The following is a 21,343-nucleotide window of genomic DNA, read 5'->3' as shown; positions in this document are numbered from 1 at the left end:
CATCTAAACTCACCAATTCAAAGCTAAGAATTGTCAGATTGGATAGGAATTAAGGCTCAATTGTATTCAGGCTATCAGCAACCCACATTAAATAAAAGATGTAAATTAAAAGTAAAAGGATGGAATAACAGGTCACTGATATCATGGGCTTGCTTGGAGGGACAGGTTAGCTACAAAGGAGTATGTGGAAATTTTACCTGATGGAACTGTTATCTTGATTTTGATGATGATTACACTACTGAGTTTGTCAAACTAACTGACCTGTACACTAAAAAGGTTATATTTTAAAGTATGTAAAGTATAGCTCAAAAAATGTGATGTTAAAAAAAGTAAGCTGAATAAAATTTTCAAAAAAAATACTTGCAATTTGACTCCCTCCTCTAAATTAAAACCATAAGAAAGAACAAGACATGAAAAGCGAAAATCCCTCTCCTCTCATTCTAGTCTGACTTTCCAGAGGGATCCACCCTTAGCAGTTTCTGTTTTCAATTCTGCTGGTGGTTAGAATTTTAGTTAATATAATTAAGTCTTCGCTATGCAAGATGATATAATTAACATACTATTACAACTTTCCCATTTTCCTTTCCCAACTCCTGATTTTTATTAGTTACATTATTTTTACATTATCAAATTTTATAAATGAAATAAAAGAAATCTACATTTCTTTCTTGAAGGCTAAATGAATAAACAAGTAAATATATGACATGGTGATTAAGTGTTAAGGAGAAAAAGCAGGGAAAAGACTGTGCGGTAGCAGGTTGCTAATACATATAGAGTGTGATCAAGGAAGGCCTCACTAAAGTGACATTTGTGCAGAAATCTAAAAGAAGTGAAAAACACATGTAGCTCTCTGGGAAACAGGTGATTCAGGCAGAGGGCACAGTAAACAAGTCCTGAACTGGGAGACTGCACAACAGTTTAGAAAATGCAATGAAGCCACTATGCATGCAGTAGAATGAGCCAAGGGAAATGTGTTAAGAGATGAGGTCAGAGACATAACAAGGATCCAGATCATGCAGGCCATTTAGGCCATTGTAAAGACTTTGGCTTTCACTCTGAGACAGATGGGAAGTGAGTGTCACATTGCCATACTATGATTAGTAAATATTCACTGTAGAACTAAGAAAAAAATATAAACCTAAGCCCCTTAACCCCTAGTTCTCAAGCGAACAGGTCTCAGTCATCAGGACTTAATAGATACTATAATTTTATGATTATAACTATTCATGAAGATTATCATCAGCTAGTATCATTTTTTATACCTCCTATAATTTGTTTTTTATTTATATTTTTATTTATTTTATTTAGCTAGAATACATCCATGAGAAAATTTTTCATAAGTGTGGCATAAGTAGGACATTTTAAAGTATGACAGGTCTTAAAATGTCTTATTCTTATCTTTAAACTTGGAAAAAGATTTCTCCATTGTCTTTAAGTGTTCTTCATTAATGGTAAGAAGTCCGGTATCAATGTAATTTTGTTGTAGATACCTTGTTATTCCTCTCTGGAAGCTTCAGATTCTTTTTCACTTTATCCTTTTTTTTTTTTTAAAGATTTTATTTATTTATTCGACAGAGATAGAGACAGCCAGCGAGAGAGGGAACACAAGCAGGGGGAGTGGGAGAGGAAGAAGCAGGCTCATAGCAGAGGAGCCTGATGTGGGGCTCGATCCCATAATGCCGGGATCACGCCCTGAGCCGAAGGCAGACGCTTAACCGCTGTGCCACCCAGGCGCCCCTTTTTCACTTTATCCTTAAACTTATAAAATTTTAGTCCAGTATGTCTAGAGTGTGGGCATTTGTGCATTTCTGTTAGTAAGTGATAGGTGTGCCCTTTTAATCTGAAGACTCACATGTTCTATTAGCAGAAGAATTAACAAGGAAAAGTTAATTTATTAGGTCTTTGTTTTCTCACTCTACTGTATCTTTTAGTTAGAACTCTTAGTGGGCAGGTAAAAATTAGATCCATTCTCCAAACCAACTTTCTGTTTTATTTCCTGTGAGCACAGCCTTTAATCCTATCTCTTCTGTTATTTAATTTCCAGATTCTTTTCTGTTCTGTAGTTGTTCCTTTCAATAGATCCCATTCTCTGGTATGGATACATTATTCTTTTGAGTCTCTCTGAGGATAGTTACTAGAATTCTGCTGATTCGGTGGGGGGGGGGATGTGTTATCTTCATTTCCTCTGGGGTAAGTTTTTTTGTTTGTTTTCGTCCCTTGGCTCTTTTTCTCTCAGACTATTTTTTTTTTCTCAAATGTCAGATAATCACTGGTTGTCAGCCATATTTTAAAATAAATTGATATCCTCCATGAAGTATGTAAAAAAGAAACAATAAAAACTACTATTTATAAATGCTCATTTAAACTATCTTTATCAAATAGTTTCCCACATATTAAAGAGCCACAACAGTTACTCTTAAGCGAACAGAGAATAGGTGAAACAAAAACAATTTTAAATTAATGGAGTTTTCATAAACACCCTCAAAAAAGAAACCAAATATGGAAAGGAAAAGTTCCCAAACTTTAAAACACCTATAGTAACATTGATAAATATGTGCATATGAAAGAATGCAAATGTCTCCCCTTTTAGAAAGAAAGAAAAACTTTCCTTGAAATTGACTAACAAATAAAACATAAGAACCTAGTTTTCTAAGTTCATTTGGCTCTGTGAGTCAGATTTACAGTAGGAATCTCTCTTGTGCTTGTTCTTCTCTTTCTCTGACGTGCACACACACACACTTCACAAAATCTTAAAAGCTGATGCCATATTCAGCTATGACACTAGAGGACCTCAGTTGCTCACTGCTTCAATATAGAGGTCTTTCTTAAGAAATTAAAACCAAGCCTTTAAAGCGATTTTTCCATTAAATCAGTTCTGAAACAGCTGAACACAGAAGACTGCATGTTCAATTTTGTCTACTTGCTTTCACTGATTGTAAGATATAACTGGAAAATACTTTCATGTCAAAAAGCACATTCATGCTATTATCGAGCTGATGCACATATATGCTGAAATAATTTTTAAAAATTCAAACATAGGAAAGCTGAAGCTCATCACAAACCTTTTCTTAGCTATTACTTGAGACTACATATGAATTTAGCTAATGGACTCAGTAGTATTCAGTATAAATCAGAGTAAATCAGATTTGCTTATCTGTCCTTTTGTACTCTTGGGATTTAATTTTAAAATATATTTTAAAATATAAGGTATAAGGAGAAGAAAAAGATAGCATTATTTTCTACGATGAGGAGAAATCAGTATTTGTGAAATTCTGCATACTTTTTGGTTTTAAAACTATATTCTTTAATACTGCCAATAATTTAGATCACAAAATCTTTCCAAATTTTTTTTTGAAGTAGCCAATGCAATTATAACACAACAGCAAGGTAAAAAAAAAAAAAATCATATGTCCAGTAACAGCGTGTCACAGCTAATTGCAAACGGACTCCAGAAGGAGAGTTAGGATTAAGAGAGTGGGAGTCACACAATTAAAAAAAAAAAAAAAGATGTTGGCAGGGGAATAATAGGACTTCATCCTACACAACTCCCAAGTTAGAATCTTGTTAATAAAGAAATCCATCACTAGTCTAGAAAATGTAAGTGAAACTTCAAGTCAGAAAATATTCTCTTCCTTTTGAAATTTTTAGTTACTACTGTTACTCCCAAAGACTGCCAGGGTAGCATTTACTTTGTTACCATTGTCCTTGATACTCTGAAAAGTTTAATGAGCATAAAAATCTTTGGTGAGTATACATAGATATGGCCAAAAGGTAGCTTTCAAAATGATATGATTAATAGTTTAATAAAGCAAGAAGATATTTTAAAACACTTTCCTTTATATTTAAACATATCAATTAAATAGCTTTTAGCTGCTTGGTATTGTGTTTCACACTGTGTTTTTAGGCTCCATGAATATCAAGAGAAAGAACTGATCTCTATAATCAAGAAACCTACAGTATAGTTGGAAAGACAGTTATAAACTGATAATTTTAAATCAACTGAATTCAACAGAACTTCAACATAATTCAATAATTAAGTTAGCAGAGGAGAATTAATCATCCATTTCCTCTGTGTTACAAGAAATAGAAGACATGAACAGCTATTTATTACATTGGTGAAACAAAACAGATAAAAATAAATAAATCACTGTACTCTGAGGCAGGTAGTAATTTATTTAACTTGTAATCCTTATATCTATCACAGTGACTGTAAGGTAGGAGTTCAATAAACATATATCAATAGGTGTTCAATATATGTATGCAATGACATCCCATGATGGTACAAGAGGGTGCAAATAACAAGATTAAATTTTTCACCATTAATGAAATAACAGCTCAAAAAAGTATTACACTTGCAGTGGATCAACAGCGTCAGCCTCATTTATAGAAGGTTGATTTCTTGTAAGCTGACGTAGAGGCTTTTTTTGAAAGAAAGAAAATCCTGCCATTTGCAACAATATGGATAAATCTGGAGGACATTATGCTAAGTGAAATAAGCCGGACACAGAAGGACAAATACTGCCTGATTCCACTTACATAAGGTTTAAAAAAGAGTTAAATTTATAGAAGCAGAGAATAGAACAACGGTTATAAGGGACTGGGGAGAGAGGAAAATGGTTACCAGGGAATGGGGAGAGAGGAAAATCAATTGATTTGAAGTTTCAGTTGTGCAGTACAAGTTCTAGAGATCTGCTGTGCAACATAGTGTCAATAGTTACAATACTGTATTGCCCACTTAAAATTTTGTTAGGGAGGGTCGATCTCATTTGTTAAGAGTGTAGATAAGTGTTCTTATCACACACAAAAATAAAAAGGACACAGGGAAACTGTTAAGAGGTGATGGATATGTCTACCACCTTGATTGCAGTGATGGTTTCACAGGTGTATTCATATATCCAAACTCAAATGTATACATTAAATATTTGCAGTTTCCTTGTATATCAATTATACCTCAATAAAGGTGTTAAAAAAAGAAATAAGGATAAATACTTATCAGCATCAAACCATCAGTTCTTTCTGGTATTTGCAATGTTTCCAAGAAGAGATGTTATTCAGATTGCAAGAAACAGAGGCCAAGAAAGAGAGTAAGAGGTCAGGGTTGCTGAGATAGATTTGGAAGTCATTCACAATAGGTGGTAACTAAAACCACATATGCTATTTCCTCTGATCCATAATCCATGATACTTCTAAGGGCCACTCCACAAGCCAAAATACCCATACTGTCAGCAAACCAAGGGAGGAAACACACTTCTGGATTCTATGAGTTCAAGATGTTCTTTCACCTTATAAAACCTGATCACTCCCACAGAAATTTTCCTTTTGGTCTAAAACTTTCCTTACTTGGAATCAGCCTGAAGTAAAATGTTAAGGGAGAGTAAACACAGATGAAAACTAGTTAGCTACTGTGTGATTTAGGAAATGGAGAGGAAAAATGAAATACTAATGACTGATGTTCAGATAATAGTACACCTGTATAACGCTGAGTTATCTTCAACCTAAACTCTCCTTTCGTAGCCTCAAGACAATAGAGCTCAGGTAGCATATACTTTTTAATAGCTCACTGGTCTATAATTCTGAATTCGGAAAGGGGGTATTTTCAGTGGTGAGCTAATGTCTTTGAGGCTCTTATAATTTTCCACTTATCACTTATTAAATTTTAACATTTTGTTAAAAATACTGCACTATTTAACAGAGCAATTTTTTTTTCTAAAGAGAAAAAAAGAAAGTTTTTGGAATTGAAAAAGGAAATAACTTATTCAATACTGGGTACACATGTTTTAGCCTGAAAGGTTACCCATTCATGCTAAATTTAATAATTTAATAATTCATTTGCTTCAGATGTTTTGAAATGGAAGTTGTACTGATTAACTGCTTAAAGATTATTTTGTAATAGGCCTAAAAAAAAAAAAAATCAGTCCATCTGTCCCTAAATTGTGAGACTAGGCATATTTTACAACTTGGTTCTCACTCAAAAAAAAAAAAAAAGTTGAAAACTATAAATCTGGAATGTGACTAATTCTCAATGGGATACAATAAATTGGGGAATTAATTTTCCAACTCGAATACTAGATAACATTCCTTTCTCATCACAAACTTAATTTGATAAGATCAAAATACATATGGAAAGCATAGTCTAGTGGTTTGAGGTTCAGACATAAAGCCAGGAGACTCTGTCACTGATTTGCTTTGCTTGGAGAATGTCCCAATTTCATCCTGCCTCAGTCTGCAGATGTATAAAGTGGGAAATGTAACACCAAAAAGGGGCTGAATGGAGATCAATGAGCTATTGGTCCTGCACAGAATAAGCAGAACAAAGTAAACAAAAAGCCCAAGTTCTTCTCAACCCCCCCCCCCCAGGGTTTCTATACTAAATTATATAACATTTTGTTTATCTATCTATCCATCTACCTACCTACCTAGCTACCAACCTACCTACCGTCTATTTCTCTATCTACATTCCATAAATTAACAAAGATCGTAAACTGGGCTCTCCAACTATTTGCATGACACAATAAAAATCAGCAAAATGGTTTTCTAATTTATCTTTGAGAAAAAAATAGACATTTGATAAGCAGGATTGGAGGATCCCAGGGTGAGCTGGTTAATTCTGCAACATCAATTTTTCTTTTCCCAAGCAGCTATACTATCTTGGCACAGACACTCCAAAAACATTTCTTTTACCATAGTTACTAATATTGGCAGTGCAAACACACTGAGTAATAGATCTCACTTCCCATGCCCTGGCAGCATTTGGGACCATATAAAGTTGTAACTTTTCTCTAAGGCAGAGTCTATGGTGGCTCGTGTTTGCTTGGATCTGTACCCTAGCTCATTCTGAAGGTTTTTTTTTTTTAAATTAAATTTATTTACATATTACGGCCTGAAAAAGAATGAACAACTTCCTATTATTGTTCAGAATTTTGATTTGAGATCAACATTTTCCCTTTAGGCAATCTGCCACCCTACCCCCAACCCATCACAACAAACAAGGGAACTGGAGAGGCCCTGCATTTTTATGCACATGTTTAGTTCAGCGTTTTCAAGACAGCACAGGGCAAACAAAAGTCTGTCAAACTGAAATATTCAGTTCAATGACGTGTTGGTCTGTCTTAAGCAAATTATAAGAGATTTGGTTGATGAAAATTTCCTATTCACAGTTTCTATTCTATTTGTCAGAATTGGGGTGATACAGTGATGCTATTTTGATCAAAGAATATAAAAAATTCAAATTTTATTCTTAACTACTTCTATCAACCTTGCAAAGTTCCTATGATATATTATAAAGAAGACAGAATAAAGCAAGATAACATTAATAGTTGGGCCTTTGTCTTCAAACCTAAAGTAGAAGTCTAGGGAGATTTGCTTACTTACATAGTTCCTTTTTCCCAAGACAGATCACCTGAATGTCAGTTCTATTTCTCCTAAACTTCAACTAGAGTCTCTGATCTTAACACTATGACACAAGGAAAGTTATATTAATTCCAGGAAGATATAGAAAAGAGAGTAGTGTGTGTGTGTATGTGTAACACACACACACACACACACACACACACACACACACACACACACACAATCACATAATAATAGCAGAACAGTGTTAAAAAAAGCGAAGGGCAATTCTATATTACTAACTGATAGAAAAGCCTTACATTAATGAATAATAATATTAGTTGATGTCGTCTAAATGGGGCTCCACTCTCTATGCCCCAAAATGTCCACATCCTAACCCCCAGAACCTATGAATATTACCTTATTTGGAAAAAAAAGGTCTTTGCATATGATCATCATGGATTATCCACCTGGACACAAAATCTAATATCAAGTGTTCTTATAAGAGAGAGGCACACAAAGGAGGAGATATGAAGATGGAGACAGAGACTGGAGTGATGTGATCACAAGCCAAAGATGCCAAGGAATGCTGATAGCCACCGAAGTTGGAAAAGGCAAGGAAGGATTCTTCCCAGGAGCCTCTAAAGAGAGTGGGCCCTCTCAACACCTTGATTTCTGACTACTGGTCTCCAGAACTGTGAGAGAATAAATTTCCAGTGTTTTAAGCCACTCAGTTTGTGATAATTTGTTGCAGCAGCCATAAGAAACTAGTATAGTTGTTTCTAAAGATGCACGTGACACCAAGGTGACTTGTTTTTCTCCATCATGACCTGACAAAACAGAGTAATTCTCCTTCATAATTTTCTTAAATGACTTTTAGCTAAATTACCTACAATAAAACCCACTCATTTTAAATGTACCATTGGAAGAGTTTTGACAAATGTATATATGACTACAGGCACTGCCATAGTCAAGAAACAGCACTTCCATCACCTTGAAAGGATTCTCTTGTTCCTCTTCCCAGATAATCTCCATATCCTACCCGTGGCTCGAAGCAACCACTGACCAGTTTTCTATCATTCTAGATTAAATTAGCCTTTTCAGGAGCTTCAGATAAATGGAACACTACAGCATTATTTTGTATCTAGTTTTTGTTACTCTGCATGATGTTAAGATTCATCCATGTTGTTGCCTGCATTACCAGTTAATTTTTTTTTTATTGCTCAGTAGTTAGTATTTCACTAACTTGTTTATACATTCATCTGTTGAAGGACATTATCTCTTTCAGACTTTTATTTTTATTTATTTATTTATTTATTTATTTATTTTAAAGATTTTATTTATTTATTGGACAGAGATAGAGACAGCCAGCGAGAGAGGGAACACAAGCAGGGGGAGTGGGAGAGGAAGAAGCAGGCTCATAGCGGAGGAGCCTGATGTGGGGCTCGATCCCGAAACGTCGGGATCATGCCCTGAGCCGAAGGCAGACGCTTAACTGCTGTGCCACCCAGGCGCCCCTCTTTCAGACTTTTAATAGCTAAGCACAATATAGTTTTTTGCCAGGAAAGTGGTGGACACATTTACAACGAAATTTCACAAGGAAATAAACAATAATACAGAGTCCGAGATTTTAATCAGTGTCATATTCTTAAAACTGTCATTATGGGAGAACAAATGAAAATTTGTGGCATAAACTAATAGGGAAGCACATTAAAACATGCAAATTGTTTTTTGTTTTAGTTTTTGTTTTTGTTTTGGTCTAAGATGTATCTGGCAGATTTGGGAATGTCCAGTTATTATCATGATGATTTTGAAGCACTTATCTGCATTTGGACACTGATGTAAATGCTGTACGAAACAGACACGAATGCTTTTCTTATGTCCTATCACCTAAGACAGGTGACACTAACAACTGACAAAATGTCTAGCTAGTGAACAAACTAACATGAACAGAGAAAGTACAGTCAGCATATGGTCAGTTACAGTATGCATTGACCAGAAACAGACTGCTTGCAGAGGAGAGCTACGACTTTCACTAACTTAGATGATTAGAAGAGAGAAAACCACATTTTCTCTTTCCTAGGTAATCTAGGAGGAATTTATAAGTAGGGTATCAGTCACTCTTCATATGACCGCTTTGTTTTCATATTAAGTCACTGTCTGAAACAGCAACCCATATTTATGACTTGTCATCTTAAACAAGACTGTCCCACTTCTACCCTCCAAAACTGTTTCATAAAGAAAAATAGACAAAGCAATCTCATTGCTCTCTGATGGATGCTTTTACTAGTTAGCTCTCCAAGTTCATCTCCTTCACCTCTCCTCCCATGGACCCTCTACATCTGCTTTATTCATCTGCTTACATATCAACGCCTTTTTGCACATGCTGTTTTCTCTGCCTTTCTATCTGGTCCACATGGATGACCCCTACACATTCTTTAAAATTCAACACAAGCATTATTTCCTTAGTAAAACTTCTCTGGATTCTCCTGGCTGTGAGGTACTACATCTCCAAGATAACTTGCATATTCTTCCAGTACACACTTATCAAAAAATGATATATCGTAATTATAATATATTATATATATTGTATATATTATAACTATTATAACTTATTATAACTCTGTCTACTCACTAGCCAGCAACCTCGCTAAAGATTAGGACTTTATATTTTCTTTTTTTTTTTTAAAGATTTTATTTATTTGACAGAGAGAGAGTCAGCCAGCAAGAGAGGAAACACAAGCAGGGGGAGTGGGAGAGGAAGAAGCAGGCTCCCAGTGGAGGAGCCCGATGCGGGGCTTGATCCCAGAACGCTGGGATCACACCCCGAGCCAAAGGCAGACGCTTAACGACTGAACTACCCAGGTGCCCCAGGACTTTATATTTTCATCTTCAGATTCACTAGCACCTAGCCCAGTGTCTGAAACATACGTACTTAATGAAGAAGTATGGAATGGTCATTGCATAGGTTAATCATAATCTAAATCATAACTGGTCATCATAGATAGGCTATGACTATTCCACAAGGAATGCTTATTTATAACATCCAATAATCATTTAGCATATTATAGTACTTATACGAATACCGTTACCACTACACCCACTAATAGGAAACACTTAGATAAATCATACTATATCAGTGCTGATATAAATATTTCACATCTATTATTTCACTATCTTAGAAGGTGATAAGATAGAAGCACAGAGGGGTTACATAAATTAACCAAGTGAGTAAATGGTGGAGGTGAGATTCAAACCCAGCAGGTTGGTCTTTAACCACTACATTATATGGCCTCTCAGTGTTTAACAGCATAGATAGTGAAGTCAAAAGAGAGGTTTTGAGCTCCAGATATATCACTGTGACAGGTGTGTTAAAGGAAGTGCTCTCAGCATCAGTTACTACACCTTAAAAATACAGTGGATATTTATTGTTTCCCTCCCTGGCATCCATGCCCCCTTCTTCCAAAGACAATTTACAATTTTCATTTCCGGCTTCATCTCCCTCCTATATTCTTTAGTTTATATGTTCTGTCTTTAGGAGTAGAAATGTGACTCAGGCCTTCATCAATCACTTTCCCCTAACCACAGTAATTGTTCTTAAATTGGTCTGACTGAAAATCCCAAGACTTAAATAACAACTGATAAAAACGGCTTGCTCCTCTCTGGAAGACTGTGAGGATATGAAATTAGAGTTGTTGTGACCATTATGCCATCATTAGGGGAGGATATGGAACTCTTACAACTTATTACAGGCATGTCTCATTTTATTGTGCTGTGCTTTATTGCACTTCAGATATTATGCTTTTTTTTTTTTTTTTTTACAAATTGAAGTTTTGTGGCAACACTGTGTTAAGCAAGTCTATTGGCAATGCCATTTTTTTCAACAGCATTTGCTCACTTCATGTTTCTGTGTCATATTTTGGTAATTCTCTCAATATTCCAAATTTTTTTCATTATTATTATATTTCATATGGTGATCTGTGATCAGTGATCTTTGATGTTACTCTTGTCATTGTTTTAGATGTCACAAATTGTACCCATATAAGATGACAAACAATTGGTAAGTGTTGTGTGTATTCTGACTGCTTCACTGACAGGCCATTCCTGGACTCTCTCCCTCTTCTTGGGCCTTTCTATTCTCTGAGACACAATATTGAAATTAGGACAATTAATAACCCTACAGTGGCTTCTAAGTGTATGGAAGAGGCACCTATCTCCACTTTAAATCAAAAGCTAGAAGTGATTAAGCTTAGTGAGAAAGGCATGTTGAAAGTCAAGATAGGCCAAAAGCTAGAGTTCTTGCACCAAACAGTTAAACAAGTTGTAAATACAGAGGAAAAGTTCTCGAAGGAAATTAAAAGTACTACTCCAGTGAACACATGGATGATAAGAACACAAAGCAGCCTTATTGCTGCTATGGAGAAAGTTTCAGTGGTCTGGATAGAAGATCATATCAGCCACAACATTCCTTTATGTCAAAGCCTAATATAAAGCAAGGTTCCTAACTGTCTTCAATTCTACAAAGGCTGAGAGATGTCAGGAAGCTGCAGAAGAAATGTTGAAAGCGGAGTTTGGCTCAAGAAGTTTAATAAGGAAAGAAGCCATCGCCATAAAATAAACGTGCAAGGTGAGGCTGCAAGTGTTGTTGTAGAAGCTGCAGCAAGCAGTCCAGAACGTCCAGCAAGATGACTCATAAAGAGGACGCCACTGAATGATTATTAATGCAGATGAATAGCCTTATGTTGTAAGAAGATGCCTTCTAGGACTTTCATAGCTAGAGAGGAGAAGTCAATGCCTGGCTTCAAAGTTCCAAAGGACAGGCTGACTCTCTTGTTAGGGGCTAATGCAGCTGTTCACTTTGAGTTGAAGACAATGTTCATTTACCATCCTGATAGTCCTAGGACCCTTAAGAATTATGGTAAATCTACTCTGCCTGAGCTCTATAAAGGCAACAACAAACCCTGGATACAGCACATTTACTTACAACATGGTTTACTGACTATTTTAAGCCCACTGTTGAGACTTACTGCAGAGGAAAAGATTCCTTTCAAAATATTACTGCTCATTGACAATGAGCTTGACCACCCAAAAGCTCTGAAGGAGATGGACTATAAAATTCATGTTATTTTCCTGCTTGCTAACACAACTTCCATTCTTTAGCCTAAGGATCAAGGAATAATTTCAACTTCAAGCCATATTATTTAAGAAATATATTTCATAAGGCCATAGCTGCCATAGATAGTGATTCCTCTGGTGGATCTGGACAAGGGAAATTGAAAACCTTCTGGAATGGATTCACCACTCTATATGCCATTAAGAACATTCCATGCCTCATGGGAAGAAGTAAAAATATCAACATGAGTAAGAGCTGAAAAAGTTGATGCCAGTCCTTGTGAATGACTTTGAGGGGTTCAAGACTTCAGTGGAAGAAGTAAATGCAGATGTAGTGGAAACAGCAAGAGAACTAGAACTAGAAGTGGAGCCTGAAGATGTGAATTGCTGCAATCCCATGACAAAACCTAAATGGATGAGTTGTTTCTTATGGATGAGCAAAGAAAGAATTTGCTCCTGATGAAGATGCTGTGAAGATTGTTGAAATGATAACAAAGAATTTAGAATAGTACATAAACTTAGGCGTGAAAGCACTGGCAGAGCTGGAGAGGATTGATTTCAATTTTGAAAGAAGTTCTGTTGGTAAAGTGCTACTATTGCATTGCAGGCTACAGAGAAAGCATTCGTCAAACAAAGAGTCAAACAATGTGGCAAACATCATTGTTGTCTTAAATTGCCACAGCCACCCCAATCTTCAGCAACCACTACCCTAATCAGTCAGCAGCCATCAACATCGAGGCAAAACCCTCCCCATCAGCAAAAAGATTATGACTCGCTGCAAGCTCGATGATAACATGTTTTAGCAATAGAGTATTTTTAAAATAAGGCTTGCACATTTTTTAGACATAATGCTATTGCACACCTATTGTACAGCACAGTGTAAGCATAACTTTTATATGCACTGGGAAACCAAAACATTATTTGACTCGCTGTATTGAGGTGGTCTGGAACAAAACCCACAATACCTCTGAGGTATGCCTGTAGTTGCATGACCAGGAGAAAACTACTTAACTTCTTAGATGTTTTATAGGAGCCTATGTTTCCTCACACAGAAAATGGAATAGCAGTAAATTCCATCACAGAGCTCCTATAAGAAAGAAATAAGATAATCGTTGTAGAGTGCTTAGGACAATGTCTGGCACACAGTTATTGCACAAAATTGGCAATTACGGTGCTGTCATCATTATTTTTGTTTAGTCCTTCCCCTCTGAGGTCCTGAATATTTATGATAAAAATAATTTCCAAACTAAACTTTGCATTTGAATAAATATTTATAATAGACGGCTGAGAAGGCTAAGATGGATTAAGAACGCATAAACCCTAAGTAGTATATGCAGTTTTCATTTCTCTGCTGCAAACATCTTGGAAGAAAACCCACTTTGCCATAAGTATAAAGTTGACCTTTGAACAACACAGGTTTGAACTGTGTAGGGCCACTAATATAAGGATTTTTTTCAATAAATATAATATAGTACTAATAGTGTATTTTCCTTATGATTTAATAACATTTTCTCTTCTCTAGCTTACTTTATTATAAGAACACGGTATATAACTCATATAACATAACAAAATATGTGTTAATCAACTGTTTATGTTACTGATGAGGCTTCTATTCTAGTCAACAGTAGGCTATTAGTAGTTAAGCTTTTGGGGAGTCAAAAATTATACGTGGATTTTTGACTACATAAGGGGTCAGTGCCCCTAACCCCTGAGTTGTTCAGGGCCAACCATACTGACAGATTTTGGTTATAATGAAACCAGTTTTGCTTGTTTCTTTGTATGCCAAAGTGAAAGGCCTGGGTTCTCTGGTTTCTAGATTGATAAAGATGCCAGGCAACAAAGCAATCCCCATGGAGTCAACAAGATAGGCATAATTATAGGACTCCCTGAACTTAGCAATTTAAAGCAGCTCATTGCCAGGAAAGATTATGTACTTTTTGAATAGAACCTATCAGAAAAGCAGATTCCAGAGTACTATTGTTCAAAGAAAGGCCACAGTGAGAAGAGGCCTATTAGAGGCACAATTCACTGTTTATGCTACATTTGGTCATGGCTTCTAACATTCGAAGACATTTGATATTTTGTAAACCTTAGGTAACTCACTAACTAGGATGAATAACTTTAAAGTCACCTACGAAAAGCATGTAGCAAAGTAACTAGAACATAGTATGTGTTTAATAAATACAGTGTCTCTTCCTTTTTCTATCCGTTTTGGTCATGAATGATATAATTAAATGTTTTAAATTAAAAAATGCTCCACTTAGGGGAGTTGGGTGGGGGAATGGGGTAACTGGGTGATGGGCATTAAGGAGGGCACTTGTAATGAGCACTGGGGGTTATATGCAACTGATGATACACTAAACTCTACCTCTGAAACTAATAATCCACTATGTTAATTAAATTGAATTTTAAATAAAAACATTTTTAAAGTGCTCTGCATAAAGAATTTCTTAAAGTTCTTAAAAACTGTTGCTAATGTCATTAACTTATTTAACTCCTTATACATCATTCCCTCAGTATATACCAAATGTGTAGTACAGACTTCCGAAAATGTAGGGAGAACTCATTTAGATAGAGAGCTCCTAAAAAACAGTTGCCAATTAACTATAGACACAATTTTTCAAATGTAACATTTACCAAGAGGAAAGGAAAAGTTATAGGTATAAATACTGCACCACCAACCATGATCTTAGTCTCTATTAAAATCAGTTTCTGTTAACAAATTTTTTGGTAGAATTTTTTCATAACACACACAATAATCACTTATGTGCCAAACTATATGATACAAATATTATCTCGGGGCTTTTTAACATTCCTTAAAAAGCCTTTAAGGATATATTATTATAAGACGAAGAAAAAAAAGGAGGACTGAGCAATGTATAAAATTGTGGACTCAATATGCTGTATACCTGAAACTAATGTGATGTATTATTAATTATACTTCAACCAAAAAAAAAAAAAAGAAAGAAAGAAAAAGAAAAAGAAAAACTAGCCCTCTCTGTCAGGGCAAACATCTGCTTTAAGGAGAAAAGACAAAGAGCCAAGGATAGTCTTTCCCTTCTTAGTGCGAAAAGCGTTTAGGTGAACTAGATGTATGCCTCCTGACGCTGCAGAGAGAGGTCCTCTAACATACTGATGACATGACCCTCCATCCAGAAATAGCTTCAAGAAATTGTGGCCACTTATTGTTTGAAAGAACCTCTAACCTTTAATTATGCCAAAACTGAAATCGTTTTGGAAAGCACTGTGACATCTAGACCAATAATTTTTAAAAACGCCTTTCGACAAGTTAACTCATTTAGGTATCTGGGGGATAGTTTTGATATTTTGACAAGTTCACTGAGCAGACTTGCCCAAATTTTAAAATTTTATGGGGGACACATTTGGCTTATTCTATGATAGAGAAGTACAGTTGGCAACTTCTACTCTCAATTCTGTTTTAAAACAAACATAATTTCTCCCATGCTTTATGTTGCTGTCCAGGGGTGCTCAAAAAAGTACTTGTTAAAAAAGCAACTGGTCAGATCTAATCTTGCTCTCTGAGAAAAGTTCCGACTATGCGAGCAATTATGACTACAGCCCACATCTACGCAGAGACAGGATCGTCCTCCGTTCAGTCAAAATGGTGGTCTTTGGTTAAAACATTAAACACATTCTACTTTTAACTTTTTGAGGAAACTCCCTACTATTCTCCAGAGTGGCTGCACCAGTTTGTATTCCCACCAACAGTGTAAGACTTCTCCATAACCTCACCAACATCTGTTGTTTCTTGTGTTGTTGATTTTAGCCATTCTGACAGGTGTGAGGTGGTGTCTCATTGTGGTTTTGATTTGTATTTCCCTGATGCTGAGTGATGCTGAGCATCTTTTCATGTGTCTATTAGCCATCCCTATGTCTTTGGAGAAATGGCTATTCATGTCTCCTGACCATTTCCTAAGTTGATTATTTGTTTTTTGGGTGTTGAGTTTGATAAATTCTTCACATATTTGGGATACTAACCCTTTATCAGATATGTCATTTTCAAGTATCTTCTCCCATTCTGTAGGTTGCCCTTTAATTTTGTTGATTGTTTCCTTTGCTGTGCAGAAACTTTTTATTTCGATGAAGTCTCAATAGTTTATATTTGCTTTTGTTTCCCTTGCCTCAGAAGACATATCTAGAAAGAAGCTGCTATGGCTGATATCAAAAGGTTACTACCTGTGTCTCCTCTGGGATTTTTATGGTTTCATGTATCACATTTAGGCCTTTAATCCTTTTCGAATTTATTTTTGTGTATGGTGTAAGAAAGTGGCCCAGTTTCATTCTTTTGCATGTTGCTGTCCAGTTTTCCCAACACCATTTGTTGAAGAGACTCTTTTTCCCATTAGATATTGTTTCTTGCTTTGTCAAAGGTTAACTGACCATATGTGGTTTATTTCTGGGTTTTCTACTCTGTTCCATTGATCTATGTGTCTATTTTTGTATTAGTATCATACTGTTTTGATCACTACAGCTTTGTGATATAAGTACCCTACAATCCAGCAATTGCACTATCAGGTATTTACCCAAAGAGTAAAAAATATGAATTCAAAGGGATACATGCACCCTGAAGTTCATAGCAGCATTATCTACAATAGCCAAACTATGGGAAGAGCCCAAGTCTCTCTCTTTCACACACACACACTCACACACACGAATAGTACTAAGCCATAAAAAAGAATGAAATCTTGTCATTTGCAAGGACAGACAGAGCTAGAGAGTATTATGTTAAGTGAAGTAAGTAAGTCAATCAGAGAAAAACAAATACCATATGATTCCACTTATACGCGTAATTCAAGAAACAAATGAGCAAAGAGGAAAGAGAAAGAGAGGCAAACCAGGAAACAGACTCTTAAACATAGAGAACAAACTAATGGTTACCAGAGGGGAGATGGGGGGGGGGTGGATGAGTGGAACAGGTGATGGAGATTAAGGAGGGCACTAATTAAGATGAGCACCAGGTGTTGTATGGAAATTTTGAATCACTATATTGTATACCTGAAACTAATATTACACTGTATGTTAACTAACTGGAATTAAATAAAAATGAACAAAAAACATTAAAGAAGTGTTTATCCACAATAAAGAACTTGAACAACTTAATATCAAAACAAACAACCTGATTAAAATATGGGCAGAGGACTTGAGTAGACCTTTTTTCAAAGAAGACATACAAATGGCCAAGAGACACATGAAATGGTTCTCAAATCACTTATCATCAACAAAATGCAAATCAAAACCACAATGAGGTATGATCTCACACCTGTCAAATTGGCTATTTTTTAACAGAAAACAAAAAATAACAAGTGTTGCCAAAGACATGGAGGAAGGGAACGTAAATTGATTTTACCACTGCGGAAAACTGTATGGAGTTTCCTCAAAAATTAATAGAACTACCAATGATCCAGCAATTCCACTTGTGGTATTTATCCAAAGAAAATAAAAACACCTACTCAAAGAGATAAATGCACCCCTATGTTCACTGCAGCATTATTTATAATTGCCAAGATAGGAAGCAACCTAAGCGTCCATCAACAGATAAATGGACAAAAAAACATGTGGTATATATATACATGGACTATTACTCAGCCATAAAAAAGAATAAAACCTTGCAATTTGTGACAACATGGATGGACAACATGGACGGTATTACGCTAAGTGAAATAAGTCAGACAGAAAAAAACAAATACAGTATTATTTGTATTTCAATCTAAAGAAAAAACAAATGTACAAACAAAACAAAACAGAAACAGACTCATAGATATTATTATCTTAATATTAGTATTTTTATATTGGCCTTGTTTCCTGTTACCTCGCTAAAGTCACTTATTATTGAGAGAGATCAGAGATTCAATATAAATTTTAAAACCATAATGCTTCTAAAAGAAAACATATGAGAATGTCTTCATGACTGGGGAGGAGGCAAAGGTTTCCAAAAAAAGGCACATGGTAATATCCATAAAGAAAAATTTGATACATTAGCCTTCGTTATAAATAACTTCTGCTCATCGAGATACACGTTAAAAAAATAACTAGCCAAGGCAAACTGGCAGAAATAGTTGCAAAAAAATATCTTAAAAAGTATATGTATGGAGAATAGAGAGAATATACAATAAATGCCTATAAATCAATAATAAAAAGACAAACAATTTACTTAAAATGAGACCAAAAGACTGAACAGATTTGGAGGTCATGATAGGAATGCCCACTGAATACATGAAAAGCACCCAACATCTTTAGTCATTGTGAAAATGCAAATTAAATCTACAATGAAATACCACTTCATATTCATTACAATGGCTAAAAGCCAAAGGAAAATAAACACCAACTGCTGGCAAGGATATGGATGAACTAGAACTCTCATACATTGTTATTAGGAGATGTAAAATGTACAACACATTAGAAAAGGTCTGGTGGTTTCTAGCAACAACAATCACATACCTGCCCCATAAGCCATCCATCTGATTGCTACATATTTATCCAGGGATAAGAAAACATTTGCTCACAGAAAAAGACTTACAAGAACATTCACAACAACTTCGGTTATAAAGACCAAAAACCTGGAAATATCTCCGGAGTTCACAAACAGAACACTGCTAAAGAAATTGTGGCATATTCATAAGCTGGAATACACCTCAGCAATAAAAAGAAATAGATTATAATACAGGAAACTACATAAGTGACTCTCCAAAACATTAGGGTGTGTGAAAGAAGCCTTACATAAAAGAGTGTATACTGTATAATTATAATGATGTAAAGTGCTAGAATAAAAACTAATCCAGGGTGAAAAAATGAGAAAATGGGTTGCCTTTGAGAGTTGGATTGGGGTGAACAGTAAAGATTTACTAGGAAGGGGTATGAGGGAAATTTCTAGGATGATGGTGGTGATCTAAGCTTGATGTGTATTTGGGTTACAGAGCTAAATACATTTGACAAAATTCATCAAATGACAGACATAGGTTTTTGTACTTTCGCTGAATGTAAAGTTTACTTAAAAAGAAAACATAAACACATATTGGACTCTAGGTAATGATATACATGCTGAAAGATTTAGGAATGAAGGACACTCATATCTGCAACTTACTCTGAAATGCATCAAAATAATAAGATGGGTTAATAAGCAGATTGTAGGATGGATAGATACGTGATAAAGCAAAAATTGGCCCAAATGTAAATTGTAGAATATAGGTATATTGTACAATTCTTTCGACTTTGCTATGTTTTGAATTTTTTATAATAAAATGCTGCCCAAGAAAATAATTAAGGTGATATAAAGATATTTTTCGATAATCACCACCTGTGAGAGTTTGTCCACATCAGACATGCACTAAGATACATTTTAAAGTAAGTTTTTCAGGCTGAAGAAAAATAATACCAGATGATCAAGACAAAGGAATAAAGATCTCAGGAAATGGCAAATACATGGTTAAATGTAAAAGAATTTTTTCCTCATTTCTTATGGTCTCTAGAGACATCTTTTACAGTAAAAAACAATAACAATGTTTACTCAGATTTATAATACATGTAAAAGTAAATATAAATCGCACAATGAATGACAATAATATCTAAAGGATGAGAGGAGGGGGAACAGAAGCATATTATCTAAGATTCCTACCTTATATGTGCCATAATATTATTTCATGGAAGTTGGATAAATTAAGAATGCATATTGTAATCTCTACCACAATCATATATATACTTAATATATATATACAAAAACAAAGACTAAGACAAAATAAAACAATAAAAAAAACAACCCTGAACCATTGACTCCAAGTGCTTATTTAATTGTAGTCCTTTTATGTCTTGACACCTTATAATTTATCAACTCAGGAGTTTCTGCTTTTCAAATATTTCCCAATAGGAAACTGTACTAATTTCATTACTATTTTGTTGCTCTTCTGTCTTCTATGAGCATAGATAATACCACAGAATAAAATTCAAAGTGCTCCCTTGAAGTCAGTGCAACTCATGAGTTAATTTATTAAAGTGCCCTTGCCTCACATACTGAAGAAATCACAGGTCAGCATTCGATATCAACATATTTATGCATTCTCTGATCATTCTTTTTGCATATGGACACTGAAGTAGTTCCTTTTCCCAACAGGAATTTTATTTTATTAAAATACTTGTCCATATCAAGGGTTTTCCTTACTCTTGATTATTATTCTGGAAAACAGAAGTTTTAAACATAAAGTTTGAATTCAAACTTTATTATATTTTGATTATTTTTTCTGAGGATAACTGGCAATTTGAGTGACTCAGAAAAATGTCATCAAGAAAACAGAGGTTAAACATGCTTATAATTGTTAAAAGAATTAACATTGCTTAATTATTTCTCTCTTTAGAAATTGAAGTATAATTAATAAAATGAAATTAAGATGTAAGTGAGGAGGAAAAACTTAGTATTTACCTGTATAAAGAATATGGTAGGCAGAATCCTTCCAATATTCTTGTCACATGGGTATTCAACCAATCACTAGGATTGGTACTGTTGTGAAGGGGCTTGGCAGACGGAATTAGATTGCTAATCAGTTAACCTTAAAATAGAGACAGTCCCTTGATTTATCCAGGTGAATCCAATGTAACCACAGAAGCCCATAAAGTAGATGAGCAAAGCAGAAGAGTCAGTCAGAAAAAACATCAGAAGAAAAGACAGGAGAGGTCAGGCATTCAAAGCATCAGGACTGGACCTGCTGTTACTAGCTTTGAAGATGAAGAAATGGGGCCCTGCGTCAGGGAATGCTGGTGGCCTCTAAAATCTAAGAACAGGGGCGCCTGGGTGGCACAGCGGTTAAGTGTCTGCCTTCCGCTCAGGGAGTGATCCTGGCGTTATGGGATCGAGCCCCACATCAGGCTCCTCTGCTAGGAGCCTGCTTCTTCC

General features: G+C 35.3%; 1 protein-coding gene across 6 annotated transcripts in view; it reads right to left on the bottom strand.

Annotated features, from left to right (window-relative positions):
• TBCK (TBC1 domain containing kinase) overlaps positions 1–21,343 on the bottom strand; it is a 205,471-nt gene that overhangs the window by 156,797 nt on the left and 27,331 nt on the right. The window lies entirely within an intron of this gene.

Source organism: Ailuropoda melanoleuca, chromosome 11, assembly GCF_002007445.2.
Source record: "Ailuropoda melanoleuca isolate Jingjing chromosome 11, ASM200744v2, whole genome shotgun sequence".
NCBI classification, from domain to species: domain Eukaryota; kingdom Metazoa; phylum Chordata; class Mammalia; order Carnivora; family Ursidae; genus Ailuropoda; species Ailuropoda melanoleuca.
The sequence above is the reverse complement of the archived record's forward strand: the minus strand, read 5'-3'. Positions and strand labels throughout refer to the sequence as shown.